Genomic DNA, 20,414 nt, shown 5'->3' with positions numbered 1-20,414 from the left:
AAACTAAAAGAAAATAGTCAAAATCTGACACAATAATATGTTTTAACATGTAGATGTACTTTGGACTCGAAACAAATTTAACATGAGCACTGAATTTATTGGTAATACTAGCAATTTAAAACTATCCAGAAATTTGTCACAGATCTTAGTGGGTTCTGCTTGTTTTTTTTTTTTTGGTTACATATTATAGACATATTTAGATAAGAAACAAAAAACATCCTGCAATAGTGGCTATCACGACAATCTGTCTACATTCTTCTTTTGAGAACCGTCTGTTCATCTATAGCTTAATGTTTGTTGTTTGGTGTGTACACATCTTTAATAATGACTTGCAATTCTCTTAAGTCAAAGTTTTTTAAGGAATTTACTTCACCTAAAGTTCAGTGAGGTTGAAATTTTTGGTACTCTGGAGTACTGTAAGCTATACTTTCATAAAGAATAAAGTGCCCTAAACAAAGGTTTTAAAGAATACGGATGTAAAAAAAAAAAATTAATATACAAATCTTTCATGATCATTTCCATCATAAAATGGAACAAAACATAAATGCAGCATTAGGAAGGGAATTATACAATGTTTTTGTAACACTATGGCCTTATGTTGGTTTATGGTAGAAAATTACATTAGCTATCAGACATTTCCAAATGCAATGGAAAGCAACAAACAATAAAAATAAATCACTCTAATGAATACCTTTATACTTAGCTGTAGTCTTAAATTGAATTTTATGTTGGAGGTATCCACCAAGAGTGAAACTGTGTTTGTAATTTATGTGCTAAAATTAGCTCTTACTCTTCACATTATTGGCAGTACTGAATCAAATGGTGTGAACCATACTATATATATATATATATATATATATATATATATATATATATATTTTTTTTTTTTTTTTTTTTGAGGAACTGATACTTTATATCTGTTTCTGGTAATGAATTTGATACAGATGCCCTCAATGAAAGTTCGGTTCATTCGTAAAGTAAAAAGACAAAATAAAACTGGTCTTTTTATCAATTACAGAGATGATCTTGTTTTTAAACAATGTCAGTGATATTTTACTCTGCGTGTGTTGATCAGTGGACCATTCCATGTAGAACAAAACTGAAAACCCATCGCATTAAAAAAAAGAAAAGAAAACAAAAAAAGGATACGGATGTACTGTAGGTGTATCCACTTCAAATGGTAAGGAACAATGGAAGCCAATGAGGGATAAAAGGGTGTAACCCTTTTCTTAAGTTATGGCGCCCTCTGTTCACCAATAGAGGTTTTATCAGAGCTTGTCTGGAGAGGAGCCTACAAGGTTAGCAAAGAATAGCATAATGCAGCGGTCCCATAGACTTTCTATGGGCGGTACACTGCCGAGGAGACAAGAGGCCATTCTTTTTTAATGCTATCTGATGCTGAATAAACTGCTTTTGTGAGGAAATAGTTCATAAATTAATGAATTGACTGCCTGTCCAATCTTCAACATGTTTTACACTACCCTTTTGGAGTTAACTATGTGTGGAGTGTACTACGATAAAAATTGCTGTTTTAGAAGGGAAGTCACAGACGACTTTGTGACAGGTAGGTGTCAGTTTATGGCTCTCCCCATTCATTTGTATGGCATTCACAAATGGTGGCTTACTGTTGTAACATGCTAGTTGACCTATGGTAAAAGCGCAGAGGTTGTTATTTCGGGTTTTATCCTCTGGGTTTCACATAGTATGTTAAGCTGGCAGCATATAGCTTACATGTAAAACACTCAGAGTCACTGGCGTAGCTACACCCAATCATTGTTTATGCTCCCATTTCACCAAGTTACCCTGATAGCACACATACATCACCTAGATGTCTATTTGATGTGTGTGTTTACATCTGGAAGATGTTTTTTTTTTGTTGTTGTTTTTTTAACGTTGTTTGCTCATCTGCAATACATCTAAAAGACATTTCCTCTTGGATGTCAATAAGACATTCAGTAGATGTCTTTGAGACATTTATGATTAAGAATGTTTGTAAATATGATCTTTATAAGATATTTAGCAGATGCTATTTAGAATGTGATGCTTTTCAGATGAAAAGATCTAAAACAGACATCTTGAAGATGTACGTGTGCTATCTGAGCATCAGAAAAATGAAGGTGTGCTCTTTTAATTAACACATCATTTACTGACTGTATTGTTTCCTAATCTTAATTAGTGTTATATTTTCTGCAATTTGTTGATTACATATCATCTTGTGGAACGTTTCAATTGGTTGTTTCAGTTGAGTGTTACAGAAAATTTAGTTGCAAACACATTTTGACTGCATATGTTATTCGAAGCAATTAGCCTAATATTCTGCTAAAACTGGCTATTGCCCACTTCGTATGTGTAAATTAAGCTTCCTGGTTTCCGATTAATTGTCTGCTTGATTTCAAACTGAAATGGCTGTTGTCACCGTGCCCTCCAAACGAGATAGATGCAATGCATTTCTGTCAGTCAAAGCACTTTTTCTGTATGGCGTTCCTTTAGGCTCAATAACATGACTTTGCTATGGTGGGAACTCCTAAGCATCTGACAGACCGACCTAACATCTGACTGAACGTCTTGTGCTTTGATCGTCTTACAGAGTGGGAGACCCACGTGTCGACCTCACGTGATATCAAAGTCTTGAAATTAGGCTCATCTGCGAAATCTGCAAAAGCAAAATCTGTGCAGCACCAATCACCAGTGATCACCGCGAGGTGCACACCGGTTAGAAATGTGTCCGAGTGGTCTGACTTGCTCTGATGTCATGCTGACGTATGCAAAAAAACTCTCATGATGGTGAGGCAGCCATGCCAGGCGGTGTAGTATGGCGCAGTTGCTCTCCCCCGACTGACTAAAGGCATGATGGGAAACGACTTACTGATGAAACAGCTTAATGCTCATTGGTTTAAACAATTGTGATGTTTCATTCTCTTATAAAATATTTGATTTTTATCTCTAATATCATGTTTTTATGTGTATAAATTAGCCTAAATGTGAATATTTCCAACATTCTAGCAGTGCGATCCCTGTATGGGATATGGGATTGTTATCATATTTCTGAAATATCTAAAATATTTGTCTTCATTAAACTAAAAATGGATGAAAAGATACATCTTATGGCGGAAATTAAATAACATGCACTTTTGACAGTGTTTTTTCATCATATTTATTTTCATTTTTAAGAAACAGAATTTAAACTAAATAAGTAAAGTTCATCAGGACAAACTTTAGGTTGGCTTGAAAAAGCCTAGTCTGAAAGTTGATAGACAGATAGATAGATAGATAGATTTGTTTTTCTACTTGGTTGCAGTGTGTGAGTTCATTTGGTTGCTAGGCAGTTACCAGGGTGATACTCAAAAGGCTTCTTACTAGCCGGAGTGAATGACCTAACCATGAAGTCTCTACGATATTCTGGTTCAGAGATATACGATTTTTTTACTTGGTTGCTAGGGTAACCCCATCTGGTTGCTAGTCAGTCACCAAGGTGATACTAAAAAGGCTCCTTGCTACCCTGAGTCAAATGAATGAGAACGGAAGTCTCTATGATGTTCTGCTGCAGAGGTTTGTGATTTGTTACTTGGTTGATAAGGTAACCCCATCTGGTTGCTAGTCAGTCACCAAGGTGATACTAAAAAGGCTCCTTGCTACCCTGAGTCAAATGAATGAAAACGGAAGTCTCTATGATGTTCTGCTGCAGAGAATTGTGATTTGTTACTTGGTTGATAAGGTAACCCCATCTGGTTGCTAGGCAATTACCAAGGTGATTCTGAAAAGGCTCCTTGCTACCCTGAGTCAGATGAATGAAAACGGAAGTCTCTATGATGTTCTGCTGCAGAGAATTGTGATTTGTTACTTGGTTGATAAGGTAACCCCATCTGGTTGCTAGGCAATTACCAAGGTGATTCTGAAAAGGCTCCTTGCTACCCTAAATCAAATGAACAAAACTGGAAGTCTCTATGATGTTCTGGTGCAGAGACATATGTTTTGTTACTTGGTTGCTTGGGTGACCCCATCTGATTGCTGGGCAGATACCAAGGTGACACTCAATAGACTCCTTGCTACCCTGAGACAAATGAACGAAACCGGAAGTCTCTACGATGTTCTGGTGCAGAGATATGTGATTTGTTACATGGTTGATAGGGTAACCCCATCTGGTTGCTAGGCAGTTTCAAGGTGATACTGAAAAGCTCCTTGCTACCCTAAATCAAATGAACAAAACAGGAAATCTGAGTGATGTTATGGTGAGGAGATATATGTTCTGTTACTTTGTTGCTAGGATTAAGCCATATGGTTGCTAGGCAGTTACCAAGGTGATACTCAATAGGCTCCTTGCTACCCTGAGTCAAATGAAGGAAGTCGGAAGTCTCTACGATGTTCTGGTACAGAGATATTTGATTTGTTACTTGGTTGCTAGGGTAACTGCACCTGGTTGCTAGGCAGTTACCAAGGTGATACTCAAAAGGCTCCTTGCTATCTTGAGTCAAATAAACAAAACCGGAAGTCACTACGTTATTCTGGTGCAGAGAAATGTGATCTGTTACTTGGTAGCTAGGGTAACCCCATCTGGTTGCTAGGCAGTTAGCAAGGTGATACTCAAAAAGGCTCCTTGCTACCCTGAGTCCAGTGAATGAAACCAGTAGTCTCTATGACATTATGATCCTGAGATCCCCATCTAAGCATTTTAAATAGAAGTCAATGTGGTTTGGTTACTAGGGTGCTCTAAATGGTTGCTAGGGTGTGGCTAAGTAGTTTCCATGATGATACTTGAAGAATGATTGCTCACCCAAGTAAAACAAGCAAACTGTCATTTCACTAGGACATTCTGATCCAAAGATATCACTCTCAGCCATTTTGAATGAAGTCAATGGGGTTTGGTTGCTAGGGTGCTATAAATGGTTGCTAGGGCGTGGCTACATAGTTTCTATGATGATACCTGAAGTCTGATTGCTCACCCAAGTAAAACAAGCCAATTCTCATTTCTCTAGGACATTCTGATCCAAAGATATCACACTTAGCTGTTTTAAATGGAAGTCAGTGGGGCTTGTTGCTAGGGTGCTCTAAATGGTTGCTAGGGTGTGGCTAAGTAGTTTTTCAAGTGGATACATGAAGGCTGATTGCTCACCCAAGTGAAACAAGCCAACTGTCATGTCTCTAGTACATCCTGATCCAAAGATATCCCTCTCAGCCATTTTTAATGGAAGTCAATAGGGCTGGTTGCTGGGGTGCTCTAAATGGTTGCTGGGGCATGGCTAGAGTGACCAGAGAGATTCTTATTGGCTGATTACTAACCTGATTCAAAAGATCCAGTCCCAAAGTGTCTACAACATTCTGTTCTTTAGATATCATTCTGAGCCATTTTGAGTGTAAGTCAATGAAGGCAGTTGCTAGGGTGCTGTAAATGGTTGCTAGGGCATGGCTACACCATTTCCAAGATGATATTTAAAGACTGATTGGTATTCCGAGTGAAATGAGCCTGCCCCTATGTCTCTACGACATTCTGATTGGGAGATATGATCCCACAAAATTAATTGTCTTGTCATATTAGGAAATAAACAATTGTTCTGATCGGCCTTATTTAACCCTATATAAAAGCTGCTGAAAGCTGATTGGTCGATGTCGGCCATGTTTTTAAAGATATGTGACTGTGCTCATAGACCTTGATGGCACCTTGGACAAAGACAGTGCTAACCTTGGGTTAAACGTAAGTATTGGGTTTCAACTCAAATATCTAATGATACAAATGTAAAAAAAATAAAAATAAACTTTAAAGTGGTTCAAATGTTGACTTATATCTTACTAAGATGCGATTATATATAGTTTATACTCTTTATTATATACAGAAATGGACCATGGTGAAAATATTTAGAAATTTTTTGAAACCTGTTTTGTTTTCAGACAGTTTAATATAACTTTCAAAAAAGTCAAGTACAAACGTTACTGTCACTCGGCAGCTGTCACAGTTGGCTAGACTGTCACAATTAACAATGCTCAGTCTGACCTTCGCGGCATTCAAAGGTGTGGCCTTTGAAGTCCGAGTCCTTCGAAGGATGTAGCCTTTGAATTAGGGCACAGCCATTGTGTGTATGTGTGAAACACCACGTGATTACAGAGGCGTAAATCTCGTTAGCGCCATCCATTGACCGATTTCTATCAAATTTCTCACAGACCTCTACGGCCAGGAGTCGAACAGGCCCACCGAGTTTTGTGCCGATCGGCCTCCGATAACCTTGTCTAATAGGTGCTTAAATTTCATTGGCGGATGGCGGCCATGTTTTTTGAGATACGCCAATGTCCTCATAGACATTCATGGCACCTTGGACAAAGACACTGCATGCCGATTTTCAACTTAATTAGACTAACGGTTGCATAGTTAGAGCTGTTTTCATGTTTTTTTTCCTGTTATAGAGCCACCAGGTTTTTTTACTGTGACCTCAGATTGAGCTCATACACATGTGTGCCGAGTTTGGTGAAAATATCTCATTTTGTTCGGGCATTATAGCCATTTTAGTAAAAATGAGCCACGCCCTTTTCGAACATTTTGGCACCCCTTAGCAACCCTGAGTCGAAATTTCTCTTTTTTTTTTTTGATAATTATAGATAATCAGACTCCAGATTATATCTCTGCACTGGTTTGGTTCCGATTGGGCGAAAAACCTAGGACTAGTTCGCAAAAGTATGTTTTTAACATTATCTGAAATATTTACCGAACGGTTTGACATACCAATGCTTCTTGAGGCACAGTTGTTTAGAATGAGAAGAGCTATATTACTTGTGTTTTTTCACAACACTGCATTATATACAACCATTAACACAGAAATCATGATAGCACCACCTAGTGGCCGATTTTGCACAACCCTCTCAGACCAAGAGTCAAATAGGTCCTCCAAGTTTCATTCCGATCGGTCATTGTTAACCCTGTGTAATAGCTGCTGAAATGTATTGGCCGATGGCAGCCATGTTTTTCATCATACGTGAATGTCCATATAAATAATGATGGCAGCTGAGACAAAGACAATGTATGCAAATTTTGAAGTCAATAAGATTAACGGTTTCATAGTTACAGCCAATTTCATGTTTTTTTTTTGTATTATAGCGCCACCATGTGGCAAAACCACGCCAACATTTCTGGGCCACCAAAGATTGACCTCTTACATAAGCATGCCAAGTTTGGTGAAGATATCTAATTTCCTTCAAGAGTTATAGCCATTTATATCAAATTGGCCACTCCTACTTCCGATGTTTTCGCACACCGTAGCTAGCTCGAGTAGAAAGTTCAAACATTTTTTGATAACTTTTGATATTGAGACTCCATAGAATCATTTGGCACTGATTTCATCCCGATCGGATGAAAAACCTAGGACTAGTTCACAAAAGTATATTTCATGAAAAATCCAAGATGGCGGGAAATTTTTATAGGCGGAAATAAAATCGGAGATAAACGTTTTGTTTGGTGTGAGCCAAGGATTCCAATGGTATAAAGCACTTGAGCCTACGACAAACGGTCTAGAAGTAATAAGCAGTTTCGTGTTTTTGATCGCTGTAGCGCCCCCATTGACCGATTTGGTAGCGAGCAACACTACTACCATCTGACCAAGTTTCAAGTCTCTAGGCCATACGGTTTGCTATGCCCGATCAGTTTTATGGCAGAATAATAATAATAATAATAATAAAAATCTTAAGTTACAATAGGGTTTCAGCACTAAGCGCTTGAACCCCTAATAATAATAATAATTATTATTATAATAATAATAATCTTTACAATTACAATGGGGTTTCAGCGCTAAGCGCTTGAACCTCTAATAATAATTATAATAGTAATAAAAATCTTAACAATTACAATAGGGTTTCTGCGCTAAGTGCTTGAACCCCTAAAAATCGTAACAATTACAATAGGGTTTCAGCGCTAAATGCTTGAACCCCTAATAATAATAAAAATCTTAACAATTACAATAGGGTTTCAGCGCTAAATGCTTGAACCCCTTATAATAATAATAATAATAATAATAATATTAATAATGATAATAATAAAAATCTTAACAATTACAATAGGGTTTCAGCACTAAGCGCTTGAACCCCTAATAAGAATAATAATTATTATTATAATAATAATAATCTTTACAATTACAATGGGGTTTCAGCGCTAAGCGCTTGAACCTCTAATAATAATTATAATAGTAATAAAAATCTTAACAATTACAATAGGGTTTCTGCGCTAAGTGCTTGAACCCCTAAAAATCGTAACAATTACAATAGGGTTTCAGCGCTAAATGCTTGAACCCCTAATAATAATAAAAATCTTAACAATTACAATAGGGTTTCAGCGCTAAATGCTTGAACCCCTTATAATAATAATAATAATAATAATAATATTAATAATGATAATAATAAAAATCTTAACAATTACAATAGGGTTTCAGCGCTAAGCGCTTGAACCCCTAATAATAATAATAATAATAATAATAATAAAAATGTTAACAATTACAATAGGGTTTATGCGCTAAGCGTTTGAACCCCTAAAAATAAAAATCTTAACAATTACAATATGGTTTCAGCACTAAGTGCTTGAACCCCTAATAATAATAATAATTATAATAATAATCTTAATTACAATAGGGTTTCAGCACTAAGCGTTTGAACCCCTAATAATAAAAATCTTAACAATTACAATATGGTTTCAGCAGTAAGCGCTTGAACCCCTAATAATAATAATAATAATAATTATTATAATAATAATAATCTTTACAATTACAATAGGGTTTCAGCGCTAAGCACTTGAACCTCTAATAATAATTATAATAATAATAAAAATCTTAACAATTACAATAGGGTTTCAGCGCTAAACGCTTGAACCCCTAATAATAATAATAATAATAATCTTAACAATTACAATAGGGTTTCTGTGCTAAACGCTTGAACCCCTTATAATAATAATAATAATAATAATAATAATAATATTAATAATAATAATAATAATAAAAATCTTAACAATTACAATATGGTTTCAGCACTAAATGCTTGAACCCCTAATAATAATAATAAAAATCTTAACAATTACAATAGGGTTTCAGCGCTAAATGCTTGAACCCCTTATAATAATAATAATAATAATAATAAAAATCTTAACAAATACAATAGGGTTTCAGCGCTAAGCGCTTGAACCCCTAATAATTAAAACCTTAACAATTACAATATGGTTTCAGCACTAAGCGCTTGAACCCCTAATAATAATAATAATAATAATCTTAACAATTACAATAGGGTTTCTGCGCTAAGCGCTTGAACCCCTAATAATAATAATAAAAATCTTAACAAATACAACAGGGTTTCAACGCTAAGCACTTGAACCCCTAATAATAAAAATCGTAATAATTACAATAGGGTTTCAGCGCTAAGCGCTTGAACCCCTAAAAATCAAAACAATTACAATAGGGTTTCAGCGCTAAGCGTTTGAATCCCTAATAATAAAAATCTTAACAATTACAATATGGTTTCAGCACTAAGCGCTTGAACCCCTAATAATAATAATAATAATAATAATAATAATAATAATAATCTTAACAATTACAGTAGGGTTTCAGCGCTAAGCGTTGAACCCCTAATAATAATAATAATAAAAATCTTAACAATTACAATAGGGTTTCAGCGCTAAACACTTGAACCCCTAATAATAATAATAATAATAATAATAATAATAATAATAATAATCTTAACAATTACAATAGGGTTTCAGCCCTTCGGGCTTGAACCCCAAAATATAGCAGCAAGCGGCAATCTTCAGGATCCAAATGTGAAGAAATAACCAGATAATCAGAACTGACAGAAATGATCCAGTGGATGACAAATAATACAAATTGATGGAATAGATCCTGCCAAAAACTAAATTTGTTGAAAATTGGGGAAAAATGTGATTTGTTACTTGGTTGCTATGGTAACACCATCTGGTTGTTAGGTAGTTACCAAAGTGATCATCAAAAGGCTCCTTGCTACCCTGAGACAAATGAATGAAACCGGAAGTCTCTACAATGTTCTGGTGCAGAAATATGTGATTTGTTACTTGGTTGCAAGGGTAACCACACCTGGTTGCTTGGCAGTAACCAAGGTGATACTGAAAAGGCTCCTTGCTATTCTGAGACAAATTAACAAAATCGGAAGTCTCTACGATGTTCTATTGCAGAGGTATGTTATTTGTTAATTGGTTGCTAGGGTAACCCCATCTGGTTGCTAGGCAGTTACCAAGGTGATACTCAAAAGGTCCCTTTCTACCCTTAATCAAATGAAAGGAACCGGAATTGTCTATGATGTTCTGGTGCAGATATATATGTTTTGTTACTATGTTGCTAGGGTAACCCCATCTGGTTGCTAGGCAGTTATCAAGGTAATACTCAAAAGGCTCCTTGTTACCCTGAGTCCAATGGAGGAAACCAGAAATCTCTATGATGTTGTGGTGCAGAGATATGTGATTTGTTACTTGGTTGCTAGGATAACCCCATCTGGTTGCTGGGCAGTTACCGAGCTGATACTCAAAAGGCTCCTTGCTCTCTATGACATTCTGATCCTGAGATCCCCATATAAGCATTTTGAATGGAAGTCAAGGGGGTTTGGTTACTAGGTTGCTCTAAATGGTTGCTAGGGCGTGGCTAAGCAGTTTCTATGATAATACCTGAAGTCTGATTGCTCACCCAAGTAAAACAAGCAAATTGTCAATTCTCTAAAACAATCTGATCCAAAGATATCACTCTCAGCCATTTAGAATGGAATTCAATTTGGTTTGTTTGCTAGGGCGCTCTAAATGATTTCTAGGGCGTAGCTAAGTAGTTTCCATGATGATACTTGAAGTCCACTTGCTCACCCAAGTAATAGAATCCAACTGTCATTTCTCTAGGACTTTCTGATCCAAAGATATCACTCTCAGCCATTTTGAATGAAATTCAATGGGGTTTGCTTGTTAGGGTGCTCTAAATTGTTGCTAGGGCATGGCTATGTTGTATCTATGATGATACCTTAAGTCTGATTGCTCACCCAAGTAAAAAAAGCATACTGTCATTTCTCTAGGACATTCTAATCCAAAGATATAACTCTCAGCCAGTTTGAATGAAAGTCAATGGGGTTTGGTTGCTAGGGTGCTCTATATAGTTGCTAGGGCATGCATAAGCAGTTTTTCAAATGAATACATTAAATCTGATTGCTCACCCAAGTAAAACAAGCCAATTGTTATTTCTCTAGGACATTCTGATCCAAAGATATCACTCTCAGCCAGTTTGAATGGAAGTCAATGGGGTTTGGTTGCAAGGGTGCTCTAAATGGTTTCTAGCGTGTGGCTAAGTAGTTTCTATGATAATACCTGACGTCTGATTACTCACCCAAGTAAAACAAGCCAATTGTCATTTCTCTATGACATTCTGATCCAAAGATATCACTCTCAGCCATTTTGAATGGAAGTCAAAGGGGTTTGGATGCTAGGGTGCTCTAAATGGTTGCTAGGGCGTGGCTAGTAGTTTTTTAAGTAGATACATGAAGTCTGATTGCTCAACCATGTAAAAGAAGCCAACTGTCATTTTTCTAGGGCATTCTGATACAAGAAATCACTCTCAGCCATTTTGAATGGAAGTTAATGAGTTTTGGTTGCTAGGGTGCTCTAAATGGTTGCTATGGCATGGCTAAGTAGTATCTATGATGATACCTGAAGTCTGATTGCTCACCCAAGTAAAACAAGCAAACTGTCATTTCTCTAGGACATTCTGATCCAAAGATATCACTCTCAAACAGATTGAATGGAAGTTAATGGGGTTTGCATGCTATTTTGTTCTAAATGGTTGCTAGGGCATAGATAAGTAGTTTCTATGATAATACCTGACATCTGATTGCTCACTCAAGTAAAACAAGCCAATTGTCATTTCTCTAGGACATTCTGATCCAAAGATATCACTCACAACCATTTTGAATGGAAGTCAATGGGGTTTGGTTGCTAGGGTACTCTAAATGGTTGCTAGGGAATGGCTAAGTAGTTTCCATGATGATACTTTAAGAATGATTGGCCATCCAAGTAAATCAAGCCAATTGTCATTTCTCTAGGACATTCTGATCCAAAGATATCACTCACAGCCATTTTGAATGGAAGTCAATGGGGTTTGGTTGCTAGGGTGCTCTAAATGGTTGCTAAGGCATAAGTGAAGTCTGATTGCTCACCCAAGTAAAACAAACAAACTGTAAGTTCTCTAAAACATTCTGATCCAAAGATATCACTCTCAGCAATTTTGAATGGAATTCAATTAGGTTTGGTTGATAGGGTGCTCTAAATGGTTGCTAGGGCATGGCTAGTAGTTTTTCAAGTAGATACATGAAGTCTGATTGCTCAACCAAGTAAAACAAGCAATCTGTCATTTCTCTAGGACATTCTGATCCAAAGATATCACTTTCAGCCATTTTGTATGGAAGTCAATGGGGTTTGCATGCTAGGTTGCTCTAAATGGTTGCTAGGGCATGAATAAGTGGTTTCTTTGATACCTGAAGTCTGATTGCTCACCCAAGTAAAACAAGCCAACTGTCATTTCTCTAGATATTCTGATCCAAAGATATCACTCTCAGCCTTTTTCAATGAAAGTCAATGGGATTTGGTTGCTAGGGTGCTCTAATTGGTTGCTAGGGCATGGCAAAGTAGTTTCTATGATAGTACCTGAAGTCTGATTGCTCACCCATGTAAAACAAGCAAACTGTCAATTCTCTAAAACATTCTGATCCAAAGAAATCACTCTCAGCCTTTTTGAATGGAAGTCAATGGGGTTTGGTTGCTAGTGTGCTCTCAATAGTTGCTAGGGCGTGGATAATTAGTTTTTCAAATGGATACATTAAGTCTGATTGCTCACACAAGTAAAAGAATCCAACTGTCATTTCTCTAGGACTTTCTGATCCAAAGATATCACTCTCAGCCAGTTTGAATGGAAGTCAATTGGGTTTGGTTGCTAGTGTGCTCTAAATGGTTGCTAGGGAATGGCTAAGTAGTTTCTATGATGATACTTTAAGAATGATTGCCCATCCAAGTAAATCAAGCCAACTGTTATTTCTGTAGGACATTGTGATCCAAATATATCATTCTCAGCCATTTTGAATGGAATTCAATTTCTTTTGGTTGCTAGTGTGCTCTAAATAGTTGCTAGGGCATGGATAAGTAGTTTTCCAAGTGGATACATTAAGTCTGATTTCTCACACAAGTAAAAGAATCCAACTGTCATTTCTCTAGGACTTTCTAATCCAAAGATATCACTCTCAGTCATTTTATATGGAATTCAATTTGGTTTGGTTGCTAAGGTGCTCTAAATGGTTTCTAGGGTATGACTATGTTGTATCTATGATGATACCCGAAGTCTGATTGCTCACCGAAGTAAAACAAGCCAATATTTATTTATCTAGGACATTCTGATCCAAAGATATCACTCTCAGCCATTTTGAATGGAAGTCAAATGGGTTTGGTTGCTATTGTGCTCTAAATAGTTGCTAGGGCATGGATATGTAGTTTTTCAAGTGGATAAATTAAGTCTGATTGATCACACAAGTAAAAGAATCCAACTGTCATTTCTCTAGGACATTCTGATCCAAAGATATCACTCTCATCCAGTTTGAATGGAAGTCAATTGGGTTTGCAAGCTAGGTTGCTCTAAATGGTTGCTAGGGCATGGCTAAGTAGTTTCTTTGATGATACCTGAAGTCTGATTGCTCACCCAAGTAAAACAAGCCAACTGTCATTTCTCTAGACATTCTGATCCAAAGGTATCACTCTCAGCCTTTTTCAATGAAAGTCAATGGGATTTGGTTGCTAGGGTGCTCTAAATGGTTGCTAGGGCATGACTAAGTAGTTTCTATGATAATAACTGAAGTCTGATTGCTCACCCATGTAAAACAAGCAAACTGTCAATTCTCTAAAACATTCTGATCCAAAGATAACAATCTCAGACATTTTGAATGGAATTCAAATTGGTTTGGTTGCTAGGGTGCTCTAAATGGTTGCTAAGGCATGGAAAAGTAGTTTCTGTGATAGTACGTGAAATCTGATTGCTCACCAAAGTAAAACAAGCCAATTGTCATTTCTCTAGGACATTCTGATCCAAAGATATCACTCACAGCCCTTTTGAATGGAAGTCAATGGGGTTTGGTTGCTATTGTGCTCTAAAAAGTTGCTAGGGCATGGATAAGTAGTTTTTCAAGTGGATACATTAAGTCTGATTGATCACACAAGTAAAATAATCCAACTGTCATTTCTCTAGGACATTCTGATCCAAAGATATCAATCTCAGCCATTTTGAATGGAATTCAAATTTGTTTCATTGCAAGGGTGCTCTAAATGGTTGCTAGGGCATGGCAAAATAGTTTCTATGATAGTACCTGAAGTCTGATTGCTCACCCAAGTAAAACAAGCAAACTGTCATTTTTCTAGGGCATTCTGATCCAAAGAAATCCCTCTCAGACATTTTGAATGGAAGTTAATGGGGTTTGGTTGCTAGGGTGCTCTAAATTATTGCTAGTGCATGGCTATATAGTATCTATAATGATACTTGAAGTCTGATTGCTCAAACAAGCAAACTGTCATTTCTCTAGGACATTCTGATCCAAAGATATCATTCTCAGCCTTTTTCAATGAAAGTCAATGGGATTTGGCTGCTAGGGTGCTCTAATTGGTTGCTAGGGCATGGCAAAGTAGTTTCTATTATAGTACCTGAAGTCTGATTGCTCACCCATGTAAAACAAGCCAACTGTCAATTCTCTAAAAAATTCTGATCCAAAAAAAATCACTCTCAGCCATTTTGAATGGAATTCAATTTGGTTTGGTTGTTAGGGTGCTCTAAATGGTTGCTAGGGCGTGGCGAAGTAGTTTTTCAAGTAGATACATGAAGTCTGATTGCTCACCCAAGTAAAACAAGCCAATTGTCATTTCTCTAGGACATTCTAATCCAAAGATATCACTCTCAGCCATTTTGAATGGAATTCAATTTGGTTTGGTTGCTAGGATGTTCTAAATGGTTGCTAGGGCGTGGCTAGTAGTTTTTCAAGTATATACATGAAGTCTGATTGCTCACCCAAGTAAAAGAAACCAACTGTCATTTCTCTAGGACATTCTGATCCAAAGATATTACTCTCAGCCATTTTTAATGGAAGTCAATAGGGCTGGTTGCTAGGGTGCTCTAAATGTTTGCTAGGGCGTGGCTAAGTAGTTTCCATGATGATCATTAAGGGATGTAGAAATGAGATGTGAGGAATCTATTGTCTTGGTCTTGGTGATTCTGCTGGTTTGTTTTTGTTTGTCATCACATTCTCTGTTGAGTTCATGTCTCACTTACTGGTGTAATCTGCGTTGCCATAGAAACCGTGATTGTTTCCATAGTAATGCTGATCATACCAGCTTGCTGCCAACGAGCGGCACCTGATCGCCATTAGTTCCCTGGCTATATCTACCTCCCTCATATCAACATGGAATTAGTGCAAAATACAAAACAGCACTTAAAATGGACTCCAACTAATATTAATAATCTATAGGAACATGAATAAATTCTTGCAAAATACAAGAGCACTTGAACAGGCTACAAATACTTTTAATAACAATCCATATGAACATGAGATGCATTCATACAAATAATACAAACATTCATGTATTAATATAAATAGCTAAATGGAAGTGTATGTTTTTTTTTCAAATGTTTTTAAAATGAAATAAACACGAGCATGGATTTTACGCATGTGCAGCTACAAAACAATGAACAAATCACTCTCTGAGACTACTCGTTATTCAGAGTCATATAAAAGATTAGTTCAAAATGAATGAATCGTTCATGAACGACCCATCACTAGGAACACATTATAAATTAATATCACTTAAACATGAGGTAGTAATTTGACACTGACGGTACTCCACTACTTGTTGAAAAAGCTGCACAACTTTAAGAGTATAGACGTTTCACACTACTATTGTACCCACAGTATTAACTTAACTGCTCCGTATTCTTACCTGTTCTCTCGCAAGTGATGGATGTCCCACAAAGTCACGAATTGAAGATGATCCAACTTCATGTGGCTCTTCAGTGGCCTTCCCCATACTCGACAGCCCAAAGTCTCTTTTGCATAACTTACAACGAGCTCTATGTACATTGCTCATGTCTGGCAAGAGCCAACCATAATAAAGTGTCAATGTCCAGCTATGCTGGACACTGACCAGGCATGATAGTTATCTAAACCATGACCATTACTGAGGTTCAAATTAGCCGATTAACAAAAATGAGCACACAAAATCAACTGAATCTGAGCGTGAAAATATCACTAAACTTTAATCAAATTAATCCACCGCAGTGGTAGTTGTAAAAGAGTGAGGGAGGGGGACTCCACTGTTAACACTAATTCGCTATGTGCATGGAACGTTAATTACAACTTCCGGAATTTTATAAGCCAGCTCAAAAACTTCCGGTGAAACGTCACTTGCTGTAGCGGCATATTCAATTTTCTGATAGATACAGTGTAAATAGCCTGTAAGGTGATATCAGTATTTTTTTTTTTTTTTAATAGTTTGGCCTAACAGTTATTCACTTGTTCAAATAGATTCTAAAAATAAGTGAACGAAATGAAAAAGACATTTACATTTCAGCATTGTGAGTGGACGACAGCTGAGCATTGTTGCGTCCCTCAGTGTTCATCCTCAGCTAAATTCAATTCGGTTATTAATTTTCACACTTTCCCCTCCAACGACAAGCAACGAAAGAAATGGATCTCAAATATAAGAAGAGTCAACCTAACCATCTCTCACCATACCCGTGTGAGTAGTCGACACTTTGTGTCAGAAGAGGTCACAGAGCCGGCTGATCTAGGAGGTAGGCAGAGGCTGAAGCCTGGTGCCGTACCTGTGTTGTTCCCCTGGAACAATTACTCCTTGGAGTGAGAAGGCTTGGAGTTTGGGAACAGAGAGCGAGGCCAGAAATTGTGCAGAATGGGGAAGATGTTGGCCCTATATATGCCAACGACCATGATTACAGCACAGCTCCGGACTCCGCATTTGTTGACGCTGTTCTCAGCGAAAACGAAAGAATTCGTGATGAGATTGTACAGCTGAGGCAGCAGCTGGAGCAGTTGTCACTCAAACAGCATTTTGGGCTACAGCGTTTTTCAGGCTCTGACAGGGACATCTGTTTCTTCACAAGGTATTTAAGCCTACTTTTTTAATAGCCTAAGTGACTCCTCACTAATACCATAGTCTATTTTGTTATGTCACGTTTGTTCACTTCTTAAGTGCGATTGACTAATATTTCTTGTTCTGTTATTCAGACTTGTTGTTCAGGCTTTTTCTTTGTCCTTGTCTAACATAAAAAAACATAGAGCCAAATAAATTAAAGAGTTGTCCACAAACGTTATTTATGCCACTAAATGCGACTATAAATCCTGTAAATGTAATTTCCTCATTAACAGTCAGGCTTCAAGCAAATGCCCTCCAAGGCACAAAACGTTTTAGGAAAGTTTCTAAGAATGTGAACAGACAGTCATACAGACAGACGAATGCAAGTTACTTGAGATTCACCTCTGACTAACAAAGTAGTGAACACGCTATCAAAATAAGAACCTTGAATTTACTAAAATACTTTTCACTTTTAACTAGACTCAAGAAATGAAAAGAAATGCAAGAAATATATGCATACCATGACATTTCTATTTTTTCAGGTTCTCCTCTTATGACCACCTGATGCGGTTTTGGCAGCTCATTGAACCATCACTGCAATTCATGGTTCGAGTTTCCAGAGCAAGAACTACAAATGGTGACTCTGCAAAAAGTGCTGCCATGGTATATTATTACAATTACTTTTTACGATTTTATCATGTAACCATAAACATTAATGTCATATTAACAGTAATAACCTATTCTGCATTACAGCAAATGTAAGAATATTTTTAAATATATTTCATCTGACACAGTCTTTACAGCCAATAGATGAACTGTTCCTCTTCCTGAACTACCTTGCCCTTGCACTGAAGCAGAGGGACCTGGCTGATCGGTATGGGGTCCATCAATCTACCGTCAGCAGGATCATCCTTACATGGAGCAGTTTTTTGTTCTGTATTCTTGGCTTACAGTGAATTTGGATGCCCCAACACATAATTAATGAGCACTTGCCAGTAGAGTTCAGAGATTACGCAGACACTACCGTAATCCTGGACTGCACAGAGCTCAGATGCCAAACACCTACCTCTCCTTTGCTCCAAAGTGAAGTGTATTCAAACTATAAGTCCCACTGTACCCTGAAGGGAATGATTGGCATGGCCCCCCATGGTGCTATAACCTTTGTTTCTCCCCTCTTTGCTGGCTCAGTAAGTGATAAGCAGATCTTTGCAGAGTCAGGAATACTTACATTACTTAGGCAGGATATGGCAATAATGGTGGACAGAGGCTTTCTTGTGGATGACTGTGTGCCCTGTAAAGTGTACAGGCCTGCATTTCTTTCTGGGAGACCTCAGATGCCAGCACACGAGGTCAGGGAGACCCAGGCTATTGCACATCTGAGAGTGCATGCTGAGCGCCTTATTCGCCATTTAAAGGAACACAAATTCTTTGACACGGTCATCCCCCTAAATATGTTTGGTAACATTAACCAGCTCTATGTAGTTGCATGCCTTCTGTTAAATTACCAGAGTGGCCCAATTGTAAAAGCTTGGTCTAAATAGAGGCATCAAGACCAGTGCGCAGTTCTGTTTAGTATTTAAATTATTTTACTGTTGTTAGCTACTGCTATTGTTACATGGATTCAATGATAAAGAATGGATTTACATCTCTACAACTTCATACAGGGATTTGTATTTTTCCCTCATTTTCAGTTTCATGCTTCCAATGAATAAACCTACATTTGTTTGTAACTGCCTTTTTTTAAATGGCTCCCCAAAGCATTGTGTATTTTATTGTGCTTCAATACAAACAGCATTTAAACAATACTATTTTTAGGTACTAATGAGTTATAACCTCAAACACCCACATAAATAACATTTATAAGAAAATATGTAATTTAATAAATCAATGATGACATGTTCAACTACATAACATAATTTGTATGCATTGTATACTAGAATTCTATTCTATTAGAATATATTTGTGGCAGATGACAATAGTGAGCACATGAAAACTGCTCAGAAATGTAATGAAAACCAAACTATTTGAACTTTGTAAAGTTGTAAAGATTTGTAAAAATGAACAATAGACTCTCTACATTTGTAGAGATTTGTACCAATGAACAATACATATCAGTTCAAGTTTTGTATAGATTTGTAAAAATGAACAATAAAACCTGAACCAAAACATATGAAATGATTGAAAGTTAATAATGGAAATTTTCAAGCCAAAAGCATAGGTAGGTAAAAGTAAAAGTAATCAACCTTTTGTTTGACTGTTTTTATGACTCTTCCCATCTCTGAATATTCTTTGAATAAACATGTCATTGTAACACTGTTCAGTGGAAAGGAGAACAGGAAAGCGAGGTTTCCAGGTTCAGGTAAACATTTAATTTGGCCACCTTGATGCTTACAACTTCACAAACTCATTAGCTTCACATGCACATAGTAACTTAAACACTTTAACTTCACAAAACACAACAGCTTCTGTAGCAGCGTGGCCTTCCTTGTGCCAGTCTCTCTCCCGGTTGCTGGTGGCGTGGCTGTTTATATGCCGCTCTCCCCCTGCTCACTGGAATTAGAGACAGGTGTTAAACATAATCTAGCTCAGGTGCAAGTGCCCTTACCGCTTTCTCTCTCTCTGGACGGACGCTTGAACACGCCCCTGCTACCACAGTCATCTTCAGCATAAACAACAAAATCGCACCATTCTGAACCAGTTATGAGTAGTTGGCGCTGTATCTGCCAGTAGTATGCGTGAGATTGTTTGAGCTGTAGCACTCCATCGGAGACCCTAAGGTAGGCACAGTCTACATAGCTTCTCACATTTGGGCACTTCACTTCCAGCAGTCCAAACACAGGTTCAGCTTTAGGGTCATACACCAACCCATCTGGTGATGAGCCAAGCCAAGGTGCATCAGGGTGGATGATGAAACCACAAGGGTAGTGATTTACCTCTTTAACAAAGCAGTATTCCTCTACTGCTTTGGGCTCCATCTGAAGGCCCCTCTTCATTTCTCCACTCTGATAGCCTGGCTGCAAAATTCTCAGTGCCAGGCTCTCTGCTGAGGACTGTCCTCTCACATGGCAAACCTCTCTAGAAATACATTAATATATACAAACACCATAAGTTTTTAAATAACATGAAAAACAAAATGCTGACAGTTGTGTCACAAAGTTTACAATTACCTGAATCTAGAGGAAGTCACACGCAGCTTTCTTAATTGATGCCATTCCTTCAGCGTGCTTTGCTGTCTTTTGCTTTTCTCAATTTGGTGTGCCATGACCTCTGATGTTGCTAG

Source organism: Myxocyprinus asiaticus, chromosome 31 (genome assembly GCF_019703515.2).
Source record: "Myxocyprinus asiaticus isolate MX2 ecotype Aquarium Trade chromosome 31, UBuf_Myxa_2, whole genome shotgun sequence".
Taxonomy (NCBI): domain Eukaryota; kingdom Metazoa; phylum Chordata; class Actinopteri; order Cypriniformes; family Catostomidae; genus Myxocyprinus; species Myxocyprinus asiaticus.
This window is presented reverse-complemented; position numbering follows the sequence as displayed.